We start from the raw sequence: 10287 nt of genomic DNA, 5'->3' as shown, positions 1-10287 counted from the left end.
GCATGAACCTGGGAGGTGGAGGTTGCAGTGAGCTGAGATCATGCCACTGCACTCCAGCCTGGGCAACAGAGTGATACTCAGTCTCAGAAAAAAAAAAAAAGAACTTCCCCCCAAAAAATTATTATAACATGTTGAAATATCTGCTTTTTTCCTCATAAAAAATGGTTTCTATTGATACCTGTGAAAAAGTCCCTAAAATTCCTATATTTATCTTGCTAGAGACACTGAATTAACTCCTTTTAGATTGGTGCTCTTCTTTTATTCCGTGAGCTTCACTAAACAATAAGCATTTATATTTAACATACGATGAGCACATTTCACTAAGACTTTCTTCATTTTCACCTGTGCTGTGCTAATAAGTCTCAAATTAAACAGCTCCATCCAGTCTCCGCAGCTGGCATTGTACCCCACTGAGTATCGCAAACTGGAAAATGATTATTTGGGGAGGCTTCATAATTATACTAAGATGAAAATCTTGGCAGCTAGGAGATACTTATTTTTCAAGATTTGAGAGAAAATTTAATGAAAGTGCCACAAATATATTACTTAGGATGATAGTTTGCACTTAATATGAGGCCCCATTTCTCAGTGGATTTCAAAGTCTTGACTAATTAATTAGCCCTAATTCCCTTGTTTTCCTGATGGTCAAGCATTCAGACAGACCTCCTGAGACCACAGAGTTATCACAGTGAAGCAGGGAGAGTGCTGTACGGGGGTCAAGAGGCTCATTAGTTAGTGAACACCTGTTGGGTTTTAGTCTTTCTTTGTTTCTTCCACTTGCTAGTGTGTGACCTTGGAAAACCCAACACAGGGTCAGCAAACCAAGGCCCAAAGGCCAACTCTGGCCTGCTGCCTGGTTTTGTACATAAAGTTTTATTGGAACACAGTCTTGCTCATTTTTACACAGAGCGTCCGTGGCTGCTTTCACACTGCAACAGCAGAGTCGAGAAGTCACAAGAGAGACTGTATAAACCACAATGCCTAAACTATTTTCTATCGGGGCCTTTACAGAAAAATGTTTGCTGACCCCTGATCTAACCTTCCCAAACATGTTTCTCCAGCTGTAAAGTATAATGAAATAGAACAAGGAAACCTTATTAGAATAAGTTTTAAATCTGTATTATGATGATTATCTTTAAAGAGGCCCTAAAAGGTGAAAAATCCCTGGCAGTGATGTTAATTCATTCAAAATGCATCCATCCACTCCTTAAATATTTACTCATCATCCAGGCCTTGATATCAGGCCTCATACTAAATATGGAAGGGAATATGAGTTAAGGGAAAGTAAAACTTGTTTTAGGCCAGGTGCAGTGGCTTACGCCTGACATCCTAGCACTGTGGGAGGTCAAGGCGGGAGGATGGCTTGAGCTCAGGAGCTCGAGACCAGCCTGGACAACACAGTGGACTCAACTTCCTTTTTTAATTTGTTTGTTTGTTTTGCTTTGTTTTGAGGTGGAGTCTTGCTCTGTCACCCAGACTAGAGTGTAGCGGCAACCACCCTGTCCCTGTCTCACTGCAACCTTCACTCCCCAGGTTCAAGCGATTCTCCTGCCTCAGCCTCCTGGAGTAGCTGGGATTACAGGCACCTGCCACCACGCCTGGCTAATTTTTGTATTTTTAGTAGAGACAGGGTTTCACTATGTTGGCCAGGCTGGTCTCAAACTCCTGACCTCAAGTGATCTGCCGGCCTCAGCCTCCCAGCGTGCTAGGATTACAGGCATGAGCCACCATAGCCAGCCTGAGACCCCATTTCTACACAAAATTGTAAAAGTAGCTGGTGGTGTGTGCCTGTGGTCTCGTCTACTTGGGAGGCTGAGGTGGGAAGGTTGTTTGGGCCCTGTGAAGTCAAGGCTGCAGTGAGCTGTGATTGTGCCACTGCACTTTCAGCCTGGGCAACACAGCGAGACCCTGTCTTAAAATCAAAAACTTGTTTTAGTACTGGAGGGGTTGGGAGTGGGGTGGCGGTGGTGATGAGATGGCAAAGTATTTTAGAATACAGTCTTTTTGATACTGTAAATATAAGTATTGGGATGAAGGCAAGCTCTCACATTTGAGGCTCCCTCTAGCCTTGTTTGTACTCCTTGCCCTGAAAATGGTTCATAGCAGCACCACACCAGCCATTATGTTGGGTGGGATGAACTCTGTCACATGTTGTTGAGTTAGTCATCCTTGATCCAAGCCAAAGAGCTGCCAGTTATATAATTTCTTTATATGTATGTAAATCACAAATCAAAGAGACCAAAGAAATTCTTTCTCAAGGCATCAGAGATGTTTCATGAAATGGGACATCTAAGGTTGGCCATAGGAAGAGCAGGTGCGATTTGCACAGGTGCAGGTGTGCAGAGGGTTGCTGGCGGTGGAACACAGCCATGGCTGCGGTGGGAAAGTTCTGGATGTGTTTGGAGAGTCAAGTACTGTAATCTAGTCCGCTGAGAGTGGGAGGACATGGGCCTGGTGTGCTCAGGCTATGGCGTACAAAAGTGGGGGTGTATGATATAAAGCGACAGCTTAGAGAGTTCTCTGAAAGGCAGGCTAAGGTGATTGAACTTCAGTCTACAAGTGGTGGGAAACTATGGGACGTTTTAGAACCAAAGCAGTGAGTCAGCATTGTCTAGCTAGTATTTTTTGGGATATTGTAGAACTAGCAGCACTACTTTGCCTGCTATTATACACTGAATAGGGGCAGGCCAGGTATGGTGGCTCACGCCTGTAATCCCAACATTTTGGGAGGCTGAGGCTGGCAGATCACTTGAGGTCAGGAGTTTGAGACCAGCCTGGCCAACATGGTAAAACCCCATCTCTACTAAAAATACACAAATTAGCCAGGTGTGGTGGCACGCGTCTACACTCTCAGCTACTTGGAGGCTGAGGCAGGAGAATTTGCTTGAACCCGGGAGGTAGAGACTGCAGTGAGTCGAGATTGCAGCACTCCACTCCACCCTGAGCGACAGAGTGAGACCTTGTCTCAATAAAATAAAAAATAAAATAAAATAAAAACAGAATAGGACCAGATATTTTCCCAATGGAATCAAATGGAATACCAGTTTTTACAGTCTCAACTTCAGCCTGAAAAATTTTTTGATAGGAATTTAAAATAGTAGGATTCTAATCTATGAGAAATATGGACAGTCATTTCTTCATATGAAGCTTTTCCCTGAAGGCGTCCAACCTGCTTCTTTGTACGTGTCTCCTGCACTCCATCCCGCAACATCTTCCTCCAGGCAGGAGCTGACTGCCAGTCCTGCCACCCCACCATGCTCATTCCCAAGCCCAGGCCTCTGCTCAGGCTTCCCTTCCAAAGGCAACAGGCATCCTCCTCTTCCTGTCGATCTTCGAAGGTCTCTCAAGACCCCTCCTCTAAAACGAGCTCCCGAAACATTCGTGTCTCTGTCGCATCTCATACTTTGAATTCCATTACCCTACACAACTCACGTTGGCATCTGATACGCTGCTTACAGGCTGGAACTCAGTCATTCTATGGATGGGCCTTGACTGCAACACAAAGCCTGTATGCAATGCACCTACGTGCTCAGTACAGGTTTGTTCAACTACAGTGGATTTCCTATCATCAGATCACTTCACTGGACTACATGCACTGGGCTTGTGTTTTTAACTATACCAGTACCCAAGCTTTACTCACGTAACTTCTTGATGGATCAGGGCCTCTCCCAGGTAGTGGTGCTGTGGATAAGGGGCAATGCAGAGAGAGGGAAAAATGGGCAACAGTGTCCTGTCTCTGTCCGCGTCTGCCTGCAGAGGGCTGGCTGCTCAAATCTCCGTGCAGAGGCCCTTCTAAAGTGGGAAGAGAAGGCAAAATCAGCCATTTTGTAGATGCAGCCTCATTTTTGCTCTCTGAAAACACATCGCTACATGAAAATATAGTTATCCACAAATTGTTTATATTTATAAACATGGAATAATATGGCTTATCGATTTCCTCAAGCCATATAGCTGTTAGGCTTATCAATCTATTATGTCTTCCCAAAAAATGTCATCCATTTAGTCCACTGACAAGTCTGAGGAATATCTAAATATTTTATTATGCCATGTGTACCAGGTGATAGTTTCAGAAACTCTCCTTTTCATTATAATTTAGTATTATTTGATGTGTCATGATTATTTTATTGTCTATAACAGAGATCATGTGACAGGGCTATTTCTTACAGAAGTCTATATTCTAGGATGTATTTTATGCTTAAACAAAGGACATAGCCATTGAGTTCAAATTGGACAGAAATTATAGAGTCTCAAGTCAAGTTTTTACATACATCATGGTTCAAAACAAGTGAAAAACACCTTTGCAAGTATCTGATATCTCACCTAAAATTCCCCTTAATCTGTCTTATTCCTGCCACTGATCATAAAACAATAAGTGTAAGACTTGGCAATATTCCCTCTCGTCAGAAGCTTTCCAATTATTGAAAATTAAGTAACTCCCCATAGAGGAGAAATCATTAAATATATAGTAAATAATAAGGTTAATTAATTTAACCCCTTCTAATTAGGAAACTAATTAAATCAGAAAATTAAAACTGACATGAGACATTAAACATAAAATTGTCTCTTCCACTTCAACCAATTCCAAAAGAGAAATATATATTAGCTACAAAAAATATAAATCTGTATACTCTGTTCAATCTAAATAAAGTTAGATTTTTCCATAGTATAGCTATTACTTTTAGAGAGTTTACTTCTTTACTATTTCTATTGTATATGAAATTAAACTCTTTCCTTTCAATGTTTTTAAAGAATGAATTAGAATAAGTCTAAAAAGGAGAGTGTAACCCAAACTCTGCCAGTAACTGTGACAATGAGAAAGTCACTTGAATTCCTTGGGCCTCACCTTTCTCAACCTTAGTGTAGTCTCTGAAAAAGGTGAGATTGACTCCTGTCATCTTGGAGACGGACACAGTGTTAAACAGGAGCGACAGATCAGGCAGTTAGAGTTGGAGACGCTGTTAAAATCTTTTCAGGGTGGTATGATACAGAACCAGATCTTGGCTTAGGATCTTCATGAATTAGCTGGTGAATCGTGAAATGTCTGAGATAAAACTAAAGAGATACTTTGCAAACAAGCCCAACTCTCTGTTCAACCCCAAACTGTCATGCCTGTCAACATTATTTTTGGATATAAATTCCTAACCTCTGGGAAATGTCTCAGAGTAACAACCAAATAAAGAAAAAGGTTGTGTTGCTTGGTGCCATTACAAATACTTTTTCTTTTTCTTTTCCTTTTTTCTTTTTTTCTTATTAAGACGGAGTCTCGCTCTGCTGCCCAGGCTAGAAGTGCAGTGGCATGCTCTCAGTTCACTGCCACCTCCACCTCTTGGGTTTAAGCGATTATCATGCCTCAGCCTCCCAAGTAGCTGGGATTACAGGCACTCACCACCATAACTGGCTAATTTTTGTATTTTTAGTAGAGACAGGGTTTCATCATGTTGGCCAGGCTGGTCTCGAACTCCTGACCTCAAGCTATCCACCTGCCTCGGCCTCCCAAAGTGCTAGGATTACAGGTGTGAAAAAATGATTTTTCTAAGCTTGAAAATATCTAAGCAGATACCCTGCCAGGAATATTTTTTTACATTGTTCTCAGGCTCCATGCAACTGACAAGCACATGGGGCCCTCTATGGGGTGGGAGTGGGTGAGCGAATATGGATTCCCAAAAGCCAGTGCTGTAAAGCATTTGCCAGCAGAGAGTATCTTCAATAGACACTTGGTCTTACTGACAAGAAAGTGAGTAAGTAGCCCAATTTGTAGGGAATCTCCCAAATTTCAGGACTCTCTTTCTTCAGGATGTATTTCCCACATCTGGGACCGATGAACTTCCACAGGAATTAAGTGTAGCCCATCTAATCAAGGTGTCAGAAAGCACTAGTAGAAGCGATGGGGCACAATTTCTTCTCCAAAACTTGAATCCTTAATTCATTCAGTTTTTAATTACTGTAAACAAGTGTGCTCAATTGGCATGTTAATGCTGCTGGCTGTTTTTAATCAAATGACCAATGCAATTCATGACAACAGTTTTATTTTCACATGCTTCAAAGGCAATACATGAAACAATAGAAGTCTTCAGTCACTCTACAGGCTGGCCACTCCTGACTTAGAAAATATTTTGTTATTTCCTAGATTTGTACTTTCGTTTTTAGTCCTAGGACTTGTCCATCTCTAAGCTAGACCTACAAAGGTTAGGTCTAAACAACTGTTTTGTAAAAGCAGCAGTTCCTCTGTGTATACACACCTCTTTCTGAGAAGATGCAGGTATGAGTCCCATGCTGGGCTGTCTCCCTGCTGGTTCACGGAATCTGAACAAGTTCAGCTTCTAGACGCCACCTAATAATGCCACTTAAGCTTGTGCTCAGTTGTGTGTGCAAAGTTCCTGGGAGTAATTTAGCTGCCCCAGACAAATGTAGATAACACAGTGTGAAGAATCATTAACTTTAAAGAACCAGCAATTGGTGAACGTATTTATACTCTCTGGAAAACTGGAGGGAATTACTTGCTGGGCAAATTAAACAGTTCTGAATAGTGAAAATCCACGGTTATGTACTAGAAACCATGGCATTATCCTAACTCTTAAGATGCTCTGAGGACGGTGAACTTTGTCTTTAGCCACAACCAAAACCCAACCAAAGAAACAAGAGCCACAACACCACTTTTCCACCGCAGTTGCTTGTTGTGTATTGTTCCCCACCATGGGTTGCTCTCCTGTAGGATTATAGTTCTTGCCCTGTTCACTGCGGGCTTTGCCTTGTCACTTGCTTTGGTTCTGGCTTGGGTTCTCCAAATTGCCCCTCTCAGAGCAGGACCTGGGCAAGGGCTTGTGTGCAAATTGTTTAACTGGGAAAGTGACCCCAGGGAGCAGGGGTGCGGGTGCAGGGGGTGAAACAGGGAGGGTGGGATGTGTGACCAAACTGACCACCCAGTGGGACTCAGTGCAAGATCAATGGGGCCCTTTCTGAGGAACCTGGTGAAATGTCTCAAAAAATGGGGCAAAGAAAGGAAAGTTTTTATCCATGGGTTCTTATCACGCAGTGATCAAGTACCTTCACAGGCCAACTCCTCGAACCTCACTCTTGTGCCTGTGAGCGCAGAGTCATGAGATTTGGAAGTTGTGCGCAGCTGCAACGTAATTTACTGAAGTTTAACTGTTAGTGACAGTTGAGGTGGGGGACCCTCCCTACACCCACCCACAGGGATGCCCGTCGCGCTCTGGCCCAGAGACTGGGTCAGCCTGCATTCATTCTCCCTGTTCTCAATGGAGTGGTCTTTCCCAGCTCCACAGCGTGTCAGGGAAGAGGGGCATCCACCTGTTACTAGACTGAGAGAAGACACATCTAGAGTAGATGCAGAGGCCCCCATGAGCGCCTGTACTTTGGGCCTGATGCTATCATTGAGTGGAATTTTTGCAATTTCTTCTCAAAAGACACGCATGTGGAGTACAGAAGGGACATACGTTCACGTTTGTGACTGACAGGGAACATTGATAGAACACGCTGCTGTCCTCAGTTATTTGCTGTATTCCCAGGAAGAGGATGACATACCCCTGCCCACTCTGCCGTGACCTGGAGTGACTCCCTGTGGGAGGAACAGATTCACCTCCGCATTGACATCAGGTTCAGCAATGAGACTGACTTTCAAATGGAATGTGTGTGAATTCCAAAGAGAAGTTTTATAGCGATTGCATGGTTCTGCCCTTCTTCTTTCCCCTTGGTCACCAGAACTGCCTATGCCTTCTGCAGAGGTTCCAGAAAGAAGAGCAGCAGAGCCATGCCTGCCCAACACATGAGTGAGAAGTGAGCTTTGTTTAGGCCACTGAACTTTGGGAGTTAGTTCCCACAGCATAATCTAGCAGTGAAAGCTTACCACTAGACCCACCCGGGCTTCAAAAGTCCACTGGATGTGTATATATTAATAGGAAAAAAGAGAAAACATGGAAAGAAATGAAAGCAAGGAACTGAAATAAGTTTATCTTAATAGACTTATGCAGTTCTTGGGCACTCAAAGTCAGTTACAAATCCTGGGGTCACTCTTAGGCTATAACAGTTTCTCATTATTATAATTTTTAGCAGGGCACACATAGTACGCTGTTTGGCTTAAATCAATTCCAAACATGGTCTGACATCTTAATTTCTAGCTTATTCTTGACTATACTTCAGATGTGCTGAATGTTAGTTTGCTAGGACTACTGTAACAAAGTGCCATGTACTGGCAGCTTAACCAATAGACATTCATTCTCTCAGTTCTGGAGGCCAGAAATCCAAGATCAAGGTGGTGGCCAGGCCGTGCTTCCTCTGAAGGCGTTAGGGGAGGCGATGTCCTGGCCTCTTCCAGCGTCTAGTGTCTGCCACAACCTTGGTGTTCCTCAGCTTCCAGACACATCATTCCAACCCTTGACGCGGTCATCACTTGGCACTCTCCTGGGTGTCTGTGTTCAAATTTTCTTCTTCTTATATGAACACCAGTGACTGGATTTAGGTCCTATCCTCATCCAGTAGGACCTCATCTTAAAGATGTGGGCAAAGACCCCATTTCCAAATAAGGTCACACTCATAGGTACCAGGGGTTAAAATCTGAGTTAAGATTCAATATGTCTTTTTGTTTACCCACAACGTGAGTAAACAGTCAATCCCATAGCCAGCTTGTCACCAAGTACTTAACTTCAAATAGCTGGTAAGCAATTTTCTTTTGTTTTCACAGCCCCAGAACTATGCTAAGTCAAATGCAACAACCTCCTCTGATGAGGTCCCAAGATCTTCATACGCTAGACACAGCCTATTATTTCTTATTATTCCCCATTTCTACCTTAAATCATCAGTTATTTAATATCCCAAATGTGCACCCTTTTATTTGGCAGTATCAGTATTCTGACCTCTTTTCAGTGGTTTCTCCTCTCCCCTCAGCCCACTCCAGCCAAGAGTTTGCCCCCAGCTGTTCTGGCACACGGAAACCTCTTTTCTAAATCTCTGCTGCATTTCTACAGAATCCCTCTAGTGTTAGGTTTGTGCATCCAAATATTTGTCAGTTTTTTGAGAGCAGACACAATATTTTAAGAATTTCTCATTGTCCCTGTAAGATTTTCCTGTCCATCACAACAGGGTCACCACTGGGAGCAGCACACTCAAATTACAATCATCTGAGGAGGTTTATCAAGGGACTACTTACAAAGGTGTAGGTGGGATGCATGGAGACTGAAGGGAGCTGGGGGGAGAAGTAGGTGAGCCCTCACCACCCGTAGGTCCAAGTGATGAGACGAAGGAGAGATTCCCAGGACCTGGAAGGAGAGAGTTGTATAGAACGGGCTCCTCTGCCAGCTCAAGGTAAGCTGACAAGGAACCTGGGAAATAAACACCCTAATACCTCTCTCCTCTCTCCCCTCACTTCCCAACCTTCAGCTGGGACTCCCCATTGACCAAATTCAACTAGAAGCCAATGTGCAAGGGATTCTACTTATATAATCTGCTCAAGTCAGCACCCAGGGGCGGAAAAAAAGGTGGAGCGGGATGGAGTACAGATCTGACATGGGGAGTGGGACAAATGGAAGATATCTAACACATCACTCACATGCCTTGGAGAATTACCTTGTGTTTGCTTTTTAAAAAAGAATGCTGTTTTTGTTGTTTATTTTTGAGACAGACTCTCACTCTGTTGCCCAGGCTGGCGTGATCTCAGCTCACTGCAACCTCTGCTTCCCGGGTTCAAGTGATCCTTGTGCCTCAGTCTCCTGGGTAGCTGGGATTCCAGGCGTGTATCACCACGCGTTGCTAATTTTTTAGTATTTTCAGTAGAGATGGGGTTTTGCCATTTGGCCAGGAGGGAAAAAGAATACACTTAATCCTCTATGTATAAAGCCAGTAACCTCAAATTCAACAAATATCTATTGAGTAGCTAAAGGGTATTTTTTTGAAATAATATCTTTGAGAATTTTGTGTTATATTACACTCTCTAATCTTAATTTATATAAGAATTTTTTTGAAAACCAAAAATGGCAAAAATTGGCAAGATACCATCAATGTCATTTTCTTTTCTTAGACATGTAAGACCACATCAACCAGCAGTCTCCTTTGCAGCTTACGGAGGTGTCAGGAGACCAGGTTCTGGCCAGTGGAAATGGCTGGAGGAATGTGTGCCACTCTTGCTAGCTCAGGCATAGAACCTGCAGCAGGATACTCTATGTGCTTTGTCCTCATCTGTATAGCTGGCAAAGCCCCATGATGACAGAAGCCAAGTCCCATTTGGAAGAAAGCTGTCCGAAGCAAGCCACCAAGGCGTTATGTGGAAGAAACTTT

This window comes from Colobus angolensis, unplaced genomic scaffold (assembly GCF_000951035.1).
Source record: "Colobus angolensis palliatus isolate OR3802 unplaced genomic scaffold, Cang.pa_1.0 Scaffold2, whole genome shotgun sequence".
NCBI classification, from domain to species: Eukaryota; Metazoa; Chordata; class Mammalia; order Primates; family Cercopithecidae; genus Colobus; species Colobus angolensis.
This window is presented reverse-complemented; position numbering follows the sequence as displayed.